General features: G+C 34.0%; 1 protein-coding gene across 6 annotated transcripts in view; it reads right to left on the minus strand.

The window, feature by feature from the left end:
• The window catches only part of PCDH15 (protocadherin related 15), a 1,372,333-nt gene that overhangs the window by 343,587 nt on the left and 1,009,125 nt on the right, over positions 1-19,621 (minus strand). Inside the window, exon 1 of one of the 6 annotated variants that reach the window (XM_079899580.1) lies at positions 12,633-12,703. The exons of the other annotated variants lie outside the window; for them this stretch is intronic. The gene's annotated coding sequence lies outside the window, so the exon portion shown is untranslated. Of the gene's footprint in view, positions 1-12,632; positions 12,704-19,621 lie in introns of those variants that run through there. 6 annotated transcript variants of the gene reach the window in all.

Consider the following 19,621-nt stretch of genomic DNA (forward strand, 5'->3'; position numbering starts at 1 on the left):
TGTAGCTTAAATAAAGCAAATTTTGATTCATATATCAAATGTGAAATTAATAAAGATAAAAAATATGCCTGCATTTGATAGAGGCTGGATAGGGAGTTTAAAAACATACACATACAGGCTTCCCTGGTGGCGCAGTGGTTGAGAGTCCGCCTGCCGATGCAGGGAACACAGGTTCGTGCCCCGGTCCGGGAAGATCCCACATGCCGCGGAGCGGCTGGGCCCGTGAGCCATAGCCGCTGAGCCTGCGCATCCGGAGACTTTGCTCCGCAACGGGAGAGGCCACAACAGTGAGAGGCCCGCGTACCGGAACAACAACAAAAAAAACACACAGGGGGCTTCCCTGATGGTGCAGTGACTAAGAGTCCGCCTGACAATCCAGGGGACACGGGTTTGAGCCCTGGTCCAGGAAGACCCCCACGTGCCGTGGAGCAACCAAGCCCGTGCGCCACAACTACTGAGCTTGCACTCTAGAGCCCGCGAGCCACGACTACTGAGCCCGCGTGCCTAGAGCCCGTGCTCTGCAACAAGAAAACCCACCAAAATGAGAAACCCGAGCACCGCAACAAAGAGTAGCCCCTGCTGGCTGCAACTAGAGAAAGCCCCCGTGCAGCAACAAAGACCCAATGCAGCCAAGAAATAAATAAATAAATATTAAAAACACACACACAATTGATGATAGATAGATAGATAGATAGATGATAGATAGATAATCTAGGGCTATTTTGAGGAGAGTCATTAAAGTGCCTTTATAAACAGTGCAGTTTAATTTTCATATAGTTGGCAATGGAAAACTTCTACAGGTGAATAGCAAGTGTATTTTCATCATTCTGATGAAAAAAATCATCCTAGAGTGTCTTGTAGGTACAGAATAACAAAGAAAAAATATTAAAAATTGTACAACCCAGTAATAGCCACTGTTAATATTTTGAGGTATTTTCTATCGGTATTTATCTTCTGTGCATCATCTATCTACCTGTTTACACAGTGATATTTCACCACTTCGCATATATAAATTTTGTTGATTATTTTTACCTCACATATTATAACCACTGTTCTAAGTCAATGCATCTGCTTTTCAAAAAAACAATTTGCAATAACGTGCAACCTCCACTAATGTTATAATGTTAGTTGTACTTTTTTGTGTGTGTGTGGTACACGGGCCTCTCACTGTCGTAGCCTCTCCCGTTGCGTAGCACAGGCTCCAGACGCGCAGGCTCAGCGGCCATGGCTCACGGGCCCAGCCGCTCCGTGGCATGTGGGATCTTCCCAGACCGGGGCACGAACCCGTGTCCCCTGCATCGGCAGGCGGACTCTCAACCACTGCGCCACCAGGGAAGCCCAGTTGTACATTTAGGATGCTTATATTGTTTAATAACACATATAATGTATTCATTACTGCGCTGTGTCTTTAATTATATTCCTACGTTAAACTCCTGGATGTGGAACTTCTGGATCAAGAAATGAGAGCATGTTGAACTCTTTCAGACAAATTGCCAGATGGCTTTCCAGAAAGATTGCAATGATTTATTTCCTCTTCAGTAGTGTGTGTTTATAACAGCACATACTTGTCGATACTGAGGGTGATATATATCTGAAATACTGTTAATAAATATAAAGTTAAATTTTACATTTCTTTGATTGATAGCATAATTTATTTGATATATTTATCTGTGTTTCTTCTGTTCATTTACTTTGTCTATTTTCTTTTTTAAATTTGGTATTTTAAAATTTTATTTCCATGGCATATGTGAATAGCACAAAAATCAACACTTCGTCATCAGTCTTAAAAATATTTTCAGTATGTTGTTTGCCTTTTAATATTATTTGTTTTTGAGATCTAGAAGCTTGGTGTTTTTATGTATTGAAATATATCCCTTTTTCCCTTTTTGATTTCTGCTTAGTCTTTCATCCTCTGAAAGTCATATAAATGCTGAATTATATTTACTTTCAGTTATTATGGTTTCAACATTTTAAATTTAATTCTTCAGTCTATCAAGACATCTGAATAGTAAAGACAATATTCACCAAACTGTGGCTGGAATTTTAACCTTTTTTTTTTTTTTAACAGAAGTGAAACCAGTTTTAAAAACTCTTTGCTTTCCCCCTTTTCTGTGTCTTAAATAGACATCTGTATAAAATTTAATCGCCTTCGAAAACCTATTGAGCCTATGTTTCTCTCATATTCTATTACAACTGCTTTAATATCTTAATTTATCCATGTCTGTAATGATTTAAAATAGAAATTGAGAGTTCCTCTATTATATAAGGTTGATGAGGTTTAAAATTGTGTGTGTGTGTGTGTGTGTGTGTGTGTGCATGTGAAAACTAGATATTGGAAAGACACACTGATTTAAAATAAGGAATTAGGCTCCAAATAATCTAGATTTACAGAAAAGTAGCAACAAAATTGATGGAGACAAAGATGATAAAATGCCAAACAAGAAAATGCCATCTAATTGCATTGGTTAATGTCTCAAATTTGTCATGAATCTTCTTCCCAGTCCCAAACACACACACACACACAAAATTGCTGCTCCTGTTAATGAAATTTGAGAATTGAGAACTACACTATAATTTTTTTCATGTTACATTTCCTTTAAGAATTATTTTATATTCCTGCATTCAGTTACTATATACGTACATATGTGTATATATATTTGTAAATATTAAATTAATTAAAGTTTTCTTGGTTTAGATTCTGTTTTATTGGTTTTAACACTCATGTCTAAATATTTATATCATGATTTACTTATTTTTAAATTCTTTATTTTTATTCAACAGTCAACTGAAATATGTCCTTGAATGTTTTTTTCAGTAAGAAAATATGAGTACTTGTATATATGAGAATGTAAATGGGTTTATACCTGAATGAAAATTTGACCAAATATTAGGTTCTCTATTTCACAAACTTTTCCTCTATTTACAAACTTTCCTCCATTGTCGTCCAGTTTTGTTTCTATGGAGCAGAAATCTGAGCTCTACCTAATACGTGGTTCCTTTGTTTTTTTCTTCATTGGTCTTGTAGAAATTTGCTTTTATCTGGAAATAAAATAATATACCAGAAATTTTCTGAGTAAAGGCTATCAAATTTTACTGCACTTTGCCTTACTGTATTTCACAGATACTGCATTTTTTACAAATTGAAAGTTTGTAGCAACCCTGTGTCAAGCAAGTCTATCAGCATGCACCATTTTTCCAAAGCATTTGTTCACTTTGTGTCTCTGTGTCACACTTTGGTAATTCTCACAGTATTTCAGACATTTTTGTCATCATTATGTTTGTTACAGTGATCTGCAATCAGTGATCTTTGAGGTTACTATTACAATTGTTTTGAAGCACCAGGAACTGTGCCCCTATAACAGATGGCGAACTTAATAAATATCATGTGTGTTCTGACCACTCCACAACTGGCTGTTCTCCCATCTTTCTCCCTCACCTTGGGCCCCCCAAGTCTCTGAGACACAACATTGTTGAAATTAGGCCAGCTAATAACCCTACAATGTTTCTAAGTGTTCAAGTGAAAGGAAGAGTAGTAGTCTCTCACTTTAAAACAAAAGCTAGAAATGATTATACTTAGTGAGGGTGGAAAGCCAAGACAGGATGAAAGCAAGCCTTCTTCAGACAGTTAGGCATGCTGTGGATGCAAAGGAAAAGTTCTTGAAGGAAATTAAAAGTGCTAATCCAGTGAACACACAAATGATAAGAAAGCAAAACAGCCTTATTGCTGATATGGAGAAAGTTTTAGTGGTCTGGATAGAAGATAAACCAGCTACAACAAATGAGGAGTTGCTTCTTATGGATAAGCAAAGGAAGTGGTTTCTTAAGATGGAATCTACTCCTGGTGAAGACGGTGTGAAGACTGTTGAAATAACAACAAAGGATTTAGAATATTACATAAATTAGTTGAAAAACAGCAGCAGTGTTTGAGAGGACTGGCTCCAATTTTGAAAGAAGTTCTACTGTAGTTAAAATGCTATCAAATGGCGTTGCTTGCTACAGAGAAATAGTTCCTGAAAGGAAGAGTCAATTGATGCAGCAAACTTCACTCTTGTCTTATTATTAAAAATTGTGACAGTCACCCTAACCTTCAGGAACTACCACCCAATCAGTCAGCAGCCATCAACATCAAGGCGAGGCTTTCTACCAGCAAAAAGATTACAACTCCCTGAAGCGTCAGATAATGGTTAGCACTGGTTAGCAATAAAGTATTTTTCAATTAAGGTATGTACGCTGTTTTTGTAGACATAATACTATTGCACATTTAATAGACTACAGTATAAACATAACTTGTAAATGAACCGGAAAACCAAAAAACTCATGCAACTCGCTTTATTATGATATATGTTTTGTTATGGAACCAAACCCACAATGTCTCCATGGTATCTTAACTGCGTTTCATGCTTTGAAAACTTTCAATCTGCAAACATGGATACTTAATAAAATCCTGGAGGTTTTTTTTTCTTTATTTCTACTGTATCTTTGTTATTGTACTTGCTTACTTTACATGATTTTTTTATCAACACAAATTGATTATATTTTTATTTGGCCACCTGATCTTTATTTTCTTATTCTCCTTGTTAATTCCTCTGTAGTCTGGAAGATTTCTCAAACATAATGAAGAGTACTGTAAGATGGTTAGAGTATTCTTTTATTAACTAGGAAAATACAGACTGAGTCTTGCCTCTCAATTTAGCTAGCTTCTGTGAGCTTCACCCTGTATTGGCTTATAAAATAGAGTAATATTACATCTTTTACTATGAGGTTTGATAATTAACTGAAGAAATGCTTGTAAAATACCTATCACAATCCTCCCAGCAAGTTTTAAATAAGTATTAGGTATTATGTTATTAACAATATTACATATTTTGTTTTCTGCATCTTCAGAAATATTATTTCTGCATAACAGAAATATTAATGAATTATTTTTGTTGTCTTGTAAATCTGGACCAATGAAGAAGTATTAGTGGTTAGTGGCTTGATTTTATATATATTTATTGAAATAATTTTGTCACTTTAGCATCTTTATATTAAAATATGCATAATTAAATTATGTTTCAAATTAAATAATATAAATAAATTTTCCTTTTCATAACTGGTTTGAAAAATATTGTTTTAGTGCTTCTTAACCTGGATTTTAGATATGAAATACTATATTTTTAATTTAATAGACCATATAGACATTTAATACTAGCTAAAGAAAAAGATGTTAATGGTATTTTCCAGTTATATTTAATCTGATATATTGAAATTGTTAAACATAGAATCCATTGGTGTATAAGTTTACGAAATGTATACTAGCAGTAATTATACCCACATTTCATTTTGCTTTGTACAAACATTCCTGAAATTAATAAAATGGATAATATAAATTAGTAATTTTGGATATCCAGTATCTATCTATCTATCTACCTATAAAAATATCCCAGGCACTGAAAAGACTGAACTTATCCTACTTGATGTTGATTTGGAAGACAAAATACCTTAAACTTTTGATCTGTTTCTCGTTATTGAAAGTTGGGTGAAGAAAAAGAAGCATCTCTTGTTAACAAAAATACCCACCGTCTCACCCCAAGTTTATTCTGCATGACTTAACCGGCAGAGAAGAACTTGTAAAGCTATGCAAGTCTCCTCTTGACAAACAGAAAATGTATAAAAGAACACTAAAATGGAAATGTACACCAGAATACACTAGTACAATAAGGTTCTTAAAAAAAAGAAAGTTTCTAATGCTTTATAAATGTTCATCTTTTGATAGATAGGCCTGGTGGGCTTATAGTTTGCCTCACCGAATAGTATATGACACTTGGCAGAACATGTATAAGAACAGCCTAGAGCATGATTTCCCATGTGCTCTTACCCAACTCCCACAGATACTGTCTGACTCATAAACAGAATGGGAACTTCGCCCCAAACTAAACCATTGCTGACCTTTAAATCCTCAGCATACTGAAGGACTCCGGAAGAATTTGGCTCTTTTTGTGGAAGCACAAACTGAAACATTTAGTTTTAATGTTTGAAAAAGTATGACCTGGGCCTGTTTTCAGACTTCTATTTTGTCCTTGCAGTAAAGACTACTACTTTAAACCACAACACGGGAGCTGTTGATAACTCTGGATGCTGATGCCTGCAGGGCACTGATAGATGATTCATAAATCTTTTCCAAATGGCGTTCTTGATATTTGCCCACAGGGTCTCTGGAAGCATTCACCAAACTTTTCAATTTTGCTTCAGAAGTTCAACGTAATGGTTTTTTCTCTCCCATTCCTGCTTTGGTAGCAAGTATGTCTTCCACGTAGGATGTACTTATTTCCTACTATTGAAATTTTTCAAAGTGTGATACCATCACACTTGCATAAGAAGTGTTTGATTAAAAGAAAAATCACAGTTGTTGGGTATGACCTCAGAAAACAAATATAATCATGATGTGTGAGGACAGCTTTAGGTAATCTGCATTTTGAAAAAGCTCCTCAGTAAATTTTTATGTACAATAAAGATATATGCAAAAAATTTTGTACTCTTCTAACCCTTTCTGACAATTTTCCCCAATTCCAGACCTGTATTTCTTTCTCCATACTCTAAAAAAGAGAGATGGGCAATGTCTTAATGGATGTAGCAATTGCATGTTAGTTCCTTTGTAACTTTACTGAGACAACTCCTTATATTACATTTGAGCCTACATTGTACTGGCCAATTCTCATGACTTAGGACATCCTTACTTGTTCTTTTGATTCCTATTGTTGAAAACTATGATTGTACACTTGTGATAAAATGTTTCTAAATAACAAAATCTGAACAACTGGGCAGCCTACTTTCAGAATCCTATTGCTAAGTTTACACCCAAAAATACCAGTCAAAAGTAAAGTATTCAAACTAGTAGAAAGGTAGTGCAAGACATTCACAGACACACTCAACTTAACTGAATGTATATGTTATGTTTCAACTGAATTCAGTTAACTAATGAACAAGCACAACTACAAGTAGCCTGGTAATTAAATATGGGGGAAAAATGGAGTTTCAAATGGAAACACATTTGCACTATCCAACAATGATGTAATAAAGAACAAGGAAATTAATAATGAAGTACTTTTTTTAAGAAAAGGGGAATCACATGGTCAGCTTTGTCTACTTAGAAAATATAGGATATAGCTTATACTAATCAATTAATCTGCAGTTATACACTGAAAGAAAGTAAAAAAGATGGGAAGTAGAATAAAATTTATTGATATTCTACTTGTGCCTGATTCTATATATTTAATTGTCAGAACACCACTGTTATAAAATCTGTCAAAAGCCTTGACAAGTGGTATAGTTGGAATCAAAATCTGACTCTAAAGCCTTGCTTTTTGGAGCTCTTTGATTTTCCAGCATTATGTGGGTAAGGCCACTGTTTCTGGTCCTCCCGTACCTGTCCGACCACACCTCCCACTACTGTATTTCTCATTCCCTGAACTCAAGCACATCTGGCTTTATTCTTCTGATTTTTCTACAAAACTTTTTATTGACAAAATTCAATATATAATAATAAGAGTACTTTTAGTAATATAGGTCTACTAAGGAGGAGAATGGAATTCTTTTTAGGGGGAAGATAAGGTTTTGCTTAATTGGAGTTTAAAGTTAGTGTTCTCCATCATCAAATAGATTGCAAATGTTTATCTGTAAAAACCATTCTTTTCTCATGAGCCTAACGAAAACAAACATCTGTCCAGATTTGGTCTGTGGGTCATGGTTTGCAACCCATGGCTCAATTCCTGAAGTCTATATTCTGAAGGATAGGATTCAAAGGTTTTCCAAGATTTGGCTACAATTTACTATCTTTCCATCCTATTTCCCACTACTTCCATTACATACTACTCTAGACAAACTAAAATACTTATCATTCACTGTAAACCACCTACATTTCCCCAGATTCACCCCTTTATTCATGCTGTTTCCAACATGAACTCTCAATATCAAAGTAGTTCCAGGTTCTGCTCAAATGACACCTCCGTTTTTAAGTTTATTCCTGAAACTCCAGTTGGAATTGACCCTTTATTCCTTTGAAAACTCATAGGACAGGTGTTGCCAGTTTCAGATCACTTGTACATGTTTTATTTCTCATACTAGACTCAGATTCTAGAGCACAAGTACTATGGTTTGTTTATTCTGGTATTTCTCTCAGTATGTAGCATGAACAGATGTTCAAGAGAAAAATGTAGAATTCAAGATTGAACACAGAGGGAGAATGATTCATGTTAAGCTTCCTGCTAATGCTCTATTCTGAGCGGCTTCCCCCTCCCGTTTCACTTCCAATCCATTTGTAACTGGATCCCTGTATTAAATTCCTTCGATTTATTCACATGACATGAGCTGTTTCTCTGACAGATATAATTAATATAAGTGCATATAAACCACAAGAATTAATGCCACTCAATCATCCATAAAAGTACAAGGAAGGAGAGCACTGAAACTAAAAAGTTCCTGAAGCAGTAAGTTAGATAGGAGTTTTCCACATTTTTTATTTCTCTTATAAAAATGTGCCAAACTGTTCTGTTTCCAGTGTTTTTACATTTGCTATTTCTTTAGCCTTCCATCTCATGACCCAGGTCTCAACTCGAATGCCCCTTCCTCAGGGAAGCCTTCCCCTGACCACTCCAGCTAACAAAACCCCTTCATACGTTTGCATTCATATTACTCACTATACATTGCATTTACCATATTATGTATCAGTGCCTGAAATTATTTATTGAACTTTTAATTTTCTGTCTCTCTACACTAAAAGGTACTCTCCCTGAAGGTATATGATCACAATCCCTATATCCCTAGTACTGAAAACACTGTCTTGAAATAAAAGTCTCTCTTATTCCCTCTCCCTCCCTCCCTCCCTCCCTCTCTCTCTCTCTCTCTCTCTCTCTTTCTCTCTCTGTCTCTCCCCCCTCTCACTCACGCCCCCACTCTCTTTCTGATGATAGAGAGATAGATAGATGATAGATAGATAGAATGTACCTATCTATAACTAATGAACTGAATCTTTTTTGAGTGAAAAAAATAAGGTTTTTCTTGTTAAGGAGCTTAAAATATAACTGTAAGACAAGATCAGTTACTATACAGTACACCTAACAATTAAAAGCAGTGCATACTGTGTGGAACTTTCTACTAAATTATTCAGAAGGCAGAGGTTGGTGATATCTATGAACCTAAGGAATGTGAATATTACTTATTTTTGCAGAGTGTTACAGCCTATCATATATTTTATTTTATTTGAGTTTCACAGAAGCAGTGTGATATACAGCAAATTAGCCAATATTTTTACAGAGAGGTTAAAGGATATTAAATGCACAAATCCAACGGTAAAATAAGGCTCCCTAAAGAAGACAGAACTTGTGGAAGATATTACCTCCTTTTGTTTATTTTTCAGAAATATAGAAATACTCAATTGGGAAAAGTACATCAAATGAGGAGCTAAAAATAAAAAACCTGCTAATATTAGGACATGTATGATATTTTTTTGATATTTAGTTTGTTAAAAACATCACAGATTTATTTCCTAAAATAAGAAATTTGTTTTTATATGTATAGGAGTTTATACAGATATTCTTTCAGTATATTCCAGTAAATCAATGGAGCTAGAGTAAGATGTCATATAAATATGTTTAGCCACTGGTTTCAAATAAAGTCATACAATGGAAACGTCTGTTTTCAAGAAACATACTTGTGAAACTAACATCACATGGAAGAAATTTATATTTGCCCATTTTATATGTACAGATAATCAATTAAAAGGTGTTGAAAACGGCTTCTATATGCATAGTTCTGTGCATGAGGCCTGGCCCAGAACTGACCTATTAGATGGCATCTGTTCAGAGCCTAGAGATGAAAACAATCTCAGATGTTTCACATGTAAAGGATAATTGGTAAATTCACAATCTCTCAATGATTCTTTTCTTTTTTGGGGGACATCCTCCTGTGGTCTGATTTTTACCCAATATTCCAGAGCCATTTCTGCCAGTGATGAAAAACTAGAGATGTGGTTGCTTAGATACAACAAATCCTGTATAGCCAAGGGGAATCTGAAGGTCAAAGAGTGAATTAGATTGATGTGTTGCTCTTGTTTGAAAGCAGAATTTATTTGTTTTGCTGATGAAGTAGGAAAATATGGACAGCCAAGGAAGCGAAGATACACTATTTTTGCTATAGAATGAAATTCACCAAAAATAATAGATCAGGAAAAGAAATAGTGGATATTATTATAGTAATAATCCACTTAGAATTGAGAGACTGTGAACAGAAACATTTACTATTTCTTCCGCCAAAATGGGTCGAGTGACAGTTTCAACTGAGGAAAAATCCCACACTAACCATAAATATAAATAACTGCTAAAGGTCAAGCAGAATGACATCATAACACTGGCTTAGGGGCAAAGCTAGAAATACAGTGGAGCTAAGTGCTGAGCTCACTACATAAAAACAACCTTTGTGTAAAAAGGTATCTCCTTAAATCTATTTTTGAAACACCTGTTTATGCACTTAATTTTTTCTAACAAAATAAAATAACTTGATAATAAGAAATAAAGACAATAAAATAATAATCAGTATGAATAAAGTCTCAATAGGGACAATATTTTTCAATAACTGATAGCCATACTTCTCCAAAAATCTTGTCTACCAAATACTATCATGAAACACTAATTTTAATGCTATAGCTCACAATACAAAATCTTGATATAAAACTAAAACCTCTTTCATTTTCTATTTAGCATTTGTGTTTCTTATTTCGACTTGAAATAAGAAATGTGTGCGCTCTAACATGAGCAAATTAAAATGACACTTTCTTTTGCCATGTATTCTTTAAAGCTCTTATTCACTTTCAATCTTATAAAATGTATGTATTATAGAAAACCTTCTTGAAAAATTATACAACTTCAGCATTTGAGGAGACAGTGACCTAGAATTACTTAAAAGTAATCTTCACCATAATGGAATGCTGCAGGAGGACTAAAAGTTTCACTTTTAGAAAATAACAAATTGCACGGCTCTTTAATAGGCCTTGACAAAATAGGCCACAGCCCTGGAAAGAAAATTACTTTCAATGTTGACCCTCTTGCCAATGTATTGAATTCTTCTGCTTGCCCCTATCAGAGGTTGCCTAAGATTTAGCTGGAGCTGTGTCCTGAGAGACCTGAAAGGGATCAGAATCAGAATGTACCTTGTTTGTGGTGGCAGCATAAGGAGATGAGAAGAAATTACCATGGATGGTATAGGAGAGTCAAATCAAAGTAAGTGTGTAGTGAGTGTAACCAATTTCAACTAGGCTATATCGGGAGAGTAGTGGTCACACAAAGTCAAATGAGATAGAGACAGAGAGGAGATGAGAAGGAGTAGAAAGCCAGCAGAGAGGCAGCAGCATGGAGCAGTCCCTGAGTAAATTTCATCAATGTTTAATTGTAATCCTTATGATTTTCCACTACTGTGGTGGGCCATTTAAATAAGCCAAAGTGATATGGACAAGGACATTGCTATATATTGATTCTTCTTTGGGTGCTTCCTGAAACCTAGAGAACTCTGTAGGATACAGACTCAATTTAGTTCTAGAAACTCATTCTCTGTGTTGCTTTCTTGTAAACTCTTTACCACTTTCAGAAATCCCTGGGCCAAGGGGTAATAAACTTAACAACAAAACAGTCTCAGTCCTTCCAGAAGAGAAATCAAGGAAATGGAAATGATGATTCCTTCTGTATAAAATATAAATGACTTTAATCTGGACTAAAATAAAAAAAAAAAACTTTCCTAAGAATTGTAAAGATTAAGATAGAGTTTTTTATGATAGTGTCAGGAGCATGGCTGCTCATTTTATGCCACTAGAAGTAAGGGAGATCGTAGGAAAGAAAGAAACCATGAACTTTATTTTGAAGAATCATTACTTACATAGTGAGAGTAATGATGTTTATAAGTAATATAAAATCACAATACACTTTTAAACAAATACTGAAGAATAAAATAATATTTTAAAATACAATGAATACCAGATTATCATATATTAGATTAACTGTAAAAATTAATTATAGTTTTGTCACTACTATGATTTACATACATGCCCCTTCCTAAGGAAGATGGTAGAAAGCCTATTAATTTTTTTTTAATATTCAATTTGTATACAGCCAAGGGTTACCAAAATAAGGTCACTGCACTCATTAATTTTGGTAGTTTTTTATTTAATATAATATTTTGGATATTCAGGTATACCATAATACCATTGCCAATATTTAGCTCTCTTTTCTCAATGTTTAGAAGAATTATTTTAATTTTTTTTATCTTAGTAAATTCATATGAACATCCAAAACATTTGTAACAATCGTTTTAATGGGCATCTCTGTGTTGATTCTTATGTTCTTATGTTTTTAAATGGTTTAGGCTTTATTGTTTACAATGGTTTCTACTGTTGGTTTTGACAGATAATCTTCATAGTATTTAAGCAGTTATTTTACTTATGAGCATGCTTTCTAGCTAAATGTTGACTATTAATTGGTCTTAAACTTTTAGGGACACAACATCTACAAAATATTTATAAACCATTTAGAGAAAAACTATAAAGAAATGCAACTTTAGAAGGAAATGTAGATCACTACATACAGAATAGAAAATCTATGAGATCTTACCTACATTAGGTTAACCATTAGCTACCAAGAAGGTAGAGAGATTTTCAGTTACATTAACACTTTAAACATCTGTATAAAAAAAGATATTATTACAATTAGTGAATAACATAGATTATGGAAATATATTGCCATCTATCAGAATAAAGCCTAATACCTAAAATAATACTAATATAATCTTAATAATAATAATACTGCTTCAAATAGATAAGAAAAAGAAAATGACCAATTGGGAAAATTGACAAAATTATGAATAGACAAATCACAGATGGGTTAATCATATGGCCTATAAACATTTGAAAAAATGTTCAGATTCATTAGATTTTTGAATGTAATGAATGAAACTATTTAAAAAAATGTATTCGATCAATACCTCAGGATCTTTAGATATTTCCAACTGGTATTTTCTGAAAAGAAAAATAAAATATCTAAAAGGTGTATATAATATTTCTGTTCTGAAAAAACACATAATATACATACTAAACATTTTATTATGTAAGTATTAAGAATTGAATGTTAGAGTACATATCAGTCAGTGTTGGGGGAAGAGAAGAAAGAAGGAGTACAGAAAGCAAAGAGGGAAAATAAGCACAAAAAAAGATTTCTATGAATAAAACAGCAGGTATGAGTATGTGGGAAATTATCTAACTTTATATGCAGAAATAAATGAATTTAAAAATAGCTATCACTATATGGTAGGATGTGAAGAAATTTTTATTTCCTTCCTTATAACTGAATACATTACAATAAGTATAATTTTAATAAAAAACAAATAACAGTATTTATTTTCTCAAATAAATCAAAGTTATTTACCCACTATCTTCTTCATGGATCTTAAGAACCCATATGCCAATGACAGTAAAGCATGCCTTCCCCTTCTCATTACCCTGGCCTTTATCTAACGTCTTTGGGTAGGGAGAAAAATGGTGAAAAGTGATTCTTCTCATATAGACAAGAGGCAGATAAATACTTTGCATGGTCTGGGTCTTAGAAACAGACTGAGATTTTTTCACATTGTTTATTGTTGTATTTAGCATGGTATTCAACTGGTCAGAATGTTGATACTGGCTTGAGAACCGTTCCTACATTTATCCTGTCAGGATGCTGGGTGTTGAAAATAAACCCCACTCAACTGAGCCACAAGCCACGGAGACCACTGATTTATGTTTTTCAATGCTGCCAATCTAGTGAAAAATCAAAGGAGGTGGAGGTGGCGTGGGAAATTAGTGTCATTGATATTTTTTTCTTCTTTCTTATCTATAAATCTAATAAATACCCTGTATTGGTTAAGTTAATGTTCACTGCTATAAAAGATGAATATCCAAATTTCTGTGGCCCAGTATAATAGATGCTAATTTCTCACTCAGGGAAAGTGTAAGGTCTCATTCAATGACTCAGGCTGATGGAGGCTCTCTCATTTTCAATTCGTAGTTTCCCAGACCATGCTAGGGGGAGAGCGGAATATTTTATAGGAGATTTTACACAAGAGAGGGAATTTAGTTCCTAAAACTGAGTTCCTGATTCACTCACTGAATAAACACTTGTTGGAATCTAGCATACTTATTACTGGCCTGGAAGTTAGGATACAAGAAAAATCTTTAACATATGCCCCAGCTTCTCAGCACTTATATTTTATAGAGTGAAAGAGTTATGAAGACCACTGATTCTGTCTTGTGGTCAAGGGCATCTTCATTGATTAAGCTATTCCTTGATTAATAGTATCTTCCAAAAACTAGTATGGGAAGAATGTCTGTGACTTATTTTTTAAGGGTATTTCCTCACCTGCTTTGGCTACAATAGCATACTTGACACTTTCTCTATTCCCAAGATCCTTAGAACATAACCTGCACTAAATCTGAGTACCTCTCAGTAATTTTTCTTATTCTAGCAAGTACAGCTGCATTCTCTCAATATCATAATGATGAAAAAGTGAGCAACTGGAAATTTAATTTGGAGTATATGTAAGAAACATTCAATTAGTTCAAGTTGTTAAACAGCATATGTTCAGCTTTCAGTGAAGGTGAACTAATGAAGACGAATGAGAAACTGAAAGAAAACAATTCAATATGTGTTTTTTGAGAAACAATATTATTGAAAAGCATGTGTTTTCTACTGAACAAAAGCAACTAACCTTTTCCTCAAATTGACAGTGAGGTGTAGCTTTGGAAAGAACAATGAATACCGTTTAATGAATCAGAGAGAAGAGGGTATAGCATACTTTATTCTGGCAATAATATTCTAGGCACTGAAAGTTTTTAAAAAAGATGAAAAGAATTGCATAGGTATCTGATCATGGTGTTTATTAAAATTGCTTTCTCTATATATGTCAAGCTTTACAGAATTGTCTCCAACAGAATAACTTTGGTGAAAGCCGTGTGAAATGCATTATGAAATATGATTGTTCACTTGGTATGCAGGTATAATCTCATATGCAATTCAGGCAAAAGTGAGGAATTCAATTGAAAGTTCCATTTTTTATAATTTGATGATTGTGATTAAAGAACCATAAAAATTTTCTCTTTGACATTTCATTTTTCCTTCACAAAAGCAGACTACTACAGTTTCTATAGTTTTCTTTCCTCTTAACTATGGGGTTACATATCAATGTTGGGTTTCATTTTTTTAGGGATAAGAAACCTATAATCAACTATTTCTGGAGAACCACTTTATTTTATCAAGGCCCATAAATATATTAAAAGTTTAATATGTTCTATAGAGATTTTTAAATGATACGTATAATAAATTTGGGAATGATCATTATTATGATTATAACTGTAATTTTAAAACATGTCACCTAAAGTGAATTATTGTACATTTTGTCTTAGAAATGTTCATTCTGTCTTTGAATTCTTTTAACACATTGTATTGTGAAGTAATCAAATAAAGTGGCTTATTGGATAGTCATTTACCTTTGGTCTTATATTCCTCATAAGATTCTTATTCCGTTGAGAAAGGGAGGGCTTTCTCTCTATCATTGTATCCACTACAGCAACAAGCACATTGCCCAGAACATAGTAGGTGTTTGGTTATTGTCTATTAAATAAATGAACAAATTTAAAATTTTGACAGGCATCATTCTTGATGTCTGTTTTTAAAAAAGCACTTTCTGAATTATGTCAGCTATTTTCTTAGTAGCCCTAGGAATTCTTTGGAAGAGAGTAAGTATCAGTGGGGAGCTGAAGCTATGAAGGCACTATTTTCCCTCCCAAAACTTCAATCAGAATATCTTCATTGTTGTTTATTTTTAAAGGAACTTTAACTATAGTATAATAAGAATTGTATCAACTGGATTTTCCACAATCATTCTAACTTACGTGGTGCTTAATAATAATAAATTTCATTGTATCATTTTGTAAGAAAAACAGACATTATAAAGGATTTGACTTTGCTTTCTCCTTTCCTGCTAATAATCATAACTTAATAAAGAATTACCTGGTGACTACTTACTGTCAGGAAATGTTTCAGGCACTTGGGCTATAAAAGTGAACACAGTAGGCCCTGCACTAATAAAAAGTTCATTTTAATGAATTTTATAAATGAAGTCAGAAAATAGCAAACAAAAAAAATAAACATATGTCAGATGTTAATGAGTGCTGTAGAAAAAAAAAAAATGAGTGTCAGAGGTGAAGGGCATCCTGGAAAGTGAAAGATTGTTGTTTTATATAGGTTGGTCATAAAAAGGCTTTTTGTAAAGTTAACATTTGAGAAAGTTCTGAAGAAAGTGAGAGAGCCAGCCACGGGGAATACGCTGAGAAAGGGAGTACCAAACAGAAGGAACATCAGACAAAGGGCCTGAGAAGAAGCACACATGCTATGCTTGAGCAACAGTAAGGTATGTGGCTTGAGTAGAAAGAACAATGACAGGCGAGTCACAGGAGATGAGATCAGAGGTAGCCACAGTCAAGCTCCTGGAGGATCTGAGTTTAAGAGCAGATGGTAAGCCTTCTTGTGCAGAAGAAGCTGAGAATTCCTAGTAAAGCAAAATTGCAGTCTCTCTAGAAATGGTGTATGATTATAGTCTCCAACTGGAGGACTCTCCAATGACTCTTGTTTCCAAGCAGATGGACTAATACGTTAAAACTTGCATATATATCACCAAGCATTCCTAGCTAATGTTTTGACAAAAAACACAACACTTACAGTGCAATCACTATGTACTGATGTTTACATATATCATGACATTTAATTCTCATATAAAACCTATGTGACAGATCAGTGGTAGTATAATTTTCACACTATGGATGATAAAGCAGAGAATTATAATGGTTAAGAAAATTTGCCTAAGTTTACAGCTAAAAAGTAGAACAAGGACAGAAATTAGGTTTGTCTGAACTAAACTTACTATGGTAATCATTTTGCAATATATACATATGTCAAGTCATTATGCTGTATACCTTAAACTTACACAGTGTTAAATGTCAATTGCATCTCAATAAAACTGGAAAAAAAAATCCATGTTTAAAAAAAAATTAAAATGCCAGAGAGAGAGAGAGGAAGAGAGGAAGGAGAGATTATGAACACATCATTTACTGGTGATATCCTGTATGTCAGGTACCATGACAGGATTTTATACATACTATTTCACTCCTGAATATATGAGGACTGAGATATAAAGATTTGATCAGAAACTATACACTGAATTTCTAATTAGCTCTCAACCATCTAGGATTAATGGCCTACAACAGTGTTTTTCTAACTATTCTCTGAGAAGTAATAAGATTTTTGCCAGTAGTCATGATGATTGGAAAGAGGGATACTCCCAATAACCTAGGTCACTTCTGCTTCATCCAGAGTAGCTCCATTTGATTCTGCTTTATACCAGGGATTCCTCATAAGATTTAATTAACAATGTTTTAAAATATCTGGCTAAATAGATCTTGCAGAGAATCACATGTGCCCTGCATTGACTAAGAGTTCTCTCTAGTGATGTACCTGGGTGGAGTCCTTAGTGCAAAACCCCCACTCAAGGACATGCATTTTGTCAGCTCAGGCTGCCATATCAAAACATCATAGATTGAGTGGTTTAAAAAACAGATGTTAAAAAAAGTAAAAATAAATAAAAAAATGTTTATTTTCACAGTTCTAGAGGCTGAAAAGCACAAGATCAAGGGGCTGGCAGATTTGGTTCCTGGTGAGGGCCCTTTTCCTGGCTTATAGATGGCCACCTTCTCACTGTGTCCTCACATGGTAGAAGAGGGAAAGACCTTTGGTCTTTCTTTTTCTTTTTATAAAGACACTTAGTGCATCATAGGGCCCCCACCCTCATGACCTCATTTAAACCTAAGTACCTCCCAAAGGCCCCATCTCCAAATGCTATTACATTGGGAATTAGGATTTCAAGGTATGAGTTTTGTAGGGGACATAATTTGGTCCATAGCATATTTACTCCTTCAATTAACACTTAAGCTGAGTGCATGCCCTTTATGATTATTTACAGCATCTGTGTACATTTCTTCTTTTCTCTAACTTTTCCACTGGATAATTAAATTTTCTTTCCCAGTATTTTATGTCATAATCTGCAATCTTTTCAATTCACCTGAATATTCAAGTTGAATATAAATTCATTTCCGGTGATCCCTAAAAGTTAACAGATGATATTAAAAGGAACACCATTTAGATGTAGTTTTTTTTAAAAAGTAAAACTACAATTTGATATAATTTCATTTCTTTATACTGATATTTTCTTGATAATGCTATTATATATTTTATATATATATATATATATATATATATATATATTTTTTTTTTTTTTTTTTTTTTTTTTTTTTTTTTTGCGGTACGCAGGCTTCTCACTGTTGTGAGAGGGCCTCTCCCACTGCGGAGCACAGGCTCCGGACGCGCAGGCTCAGCGGCCATGGCTCAAGGGCCTAGCTGCTCCGCGGCATGTGGGATCTTCCCGGACCGGGGCACCAATCCGTGTCCCCTGAATCGGCAGGCGGACTCTCAACCACTGCGCCACCAGGGAAGCCCTATTATATATTTTTGGTTCTAATTACTCACATGGACAATGAATATATGAATTGGCTGATTTCTGTATATTTGGTTCTAAATCACTATATATGATTAAAACGCCCTCTATATTAAGAAATGAGAGTCAAAAATATTTATCAGTGAAGTCCATGCAAACAGCTAAGTTTTTCCAAAAAGTGAGACTTTGAGAAAAAACTAGTCAGACAATGGATTTTAATTTGACCCTTTTTAAAAACTGCAGCTATTTATTTATTATAAAATTTTTAATTGTTTATATTTCATTAACATGTGATGTTCTTACATATAAATATAAGATATTGATCATATTCCCTTCTCCCCACCACAAGCGTTATATTTTTTCTCATGGGTACAGGCCTTTATTTTTAGTCAAGTATTGGACTTAGCAAGCATTATTTAGCAGTTCCTTGTCTTTACCTACTTAACCAATAGAGGAAGTTTATAAGATACAAATTAATAAAATGCAATGATCCTTACACTCACTATTTGCTCTCAAATCATTCAAGAGCTTAAATATATAAAATACATCTTTGTTGTAGTATATTTTGGGGACACATGCCAATAGAAATAAAAACCTTAGCTCTGACAGAAGCCCACCACACAATCTGATTGTCATCCTTAAAGCCAGATTGTACAACTCTTACTCCCATGTAGGAAAGGAAACCTGCTACCGCACCTCCTACCCAGTAGCAAAGAAATGTGAATCATCGTTTGAAATCATGCCTGCTGGTCATCATAGCGTTTAAGGCCCCAGGGGCACTTAGGTTATAATTTTAATTTTGTTTATAGCTATCTACATATATATTTTCTATTTATAGCTCACTCAGATTCAATTAGGTAGCCTATTATTTGATTAATTATACAGCTATCAAATCATTCAAGGCTCTCACTGTTTCACAACAGTGGGAAATCCTTCTTTCATCGCTATATATATGCAACTATTTGTGGTCTAAATGAATATTCTAGCAATTAATATTAAAATTATTATCAGATATGTTAATATG

This window comes from Stenella coeruleoalba, assembly GCF_951394435.1.
Source record: "Stenella coeruleoalba genome assembly, chromosome: 16".
Lineage (NCBI taxonomy): Eukaryota > Metazoa > Chordata > Mammalia > Artiodactyla > Delphinidae > Stenella > Stenella coeruleoalba.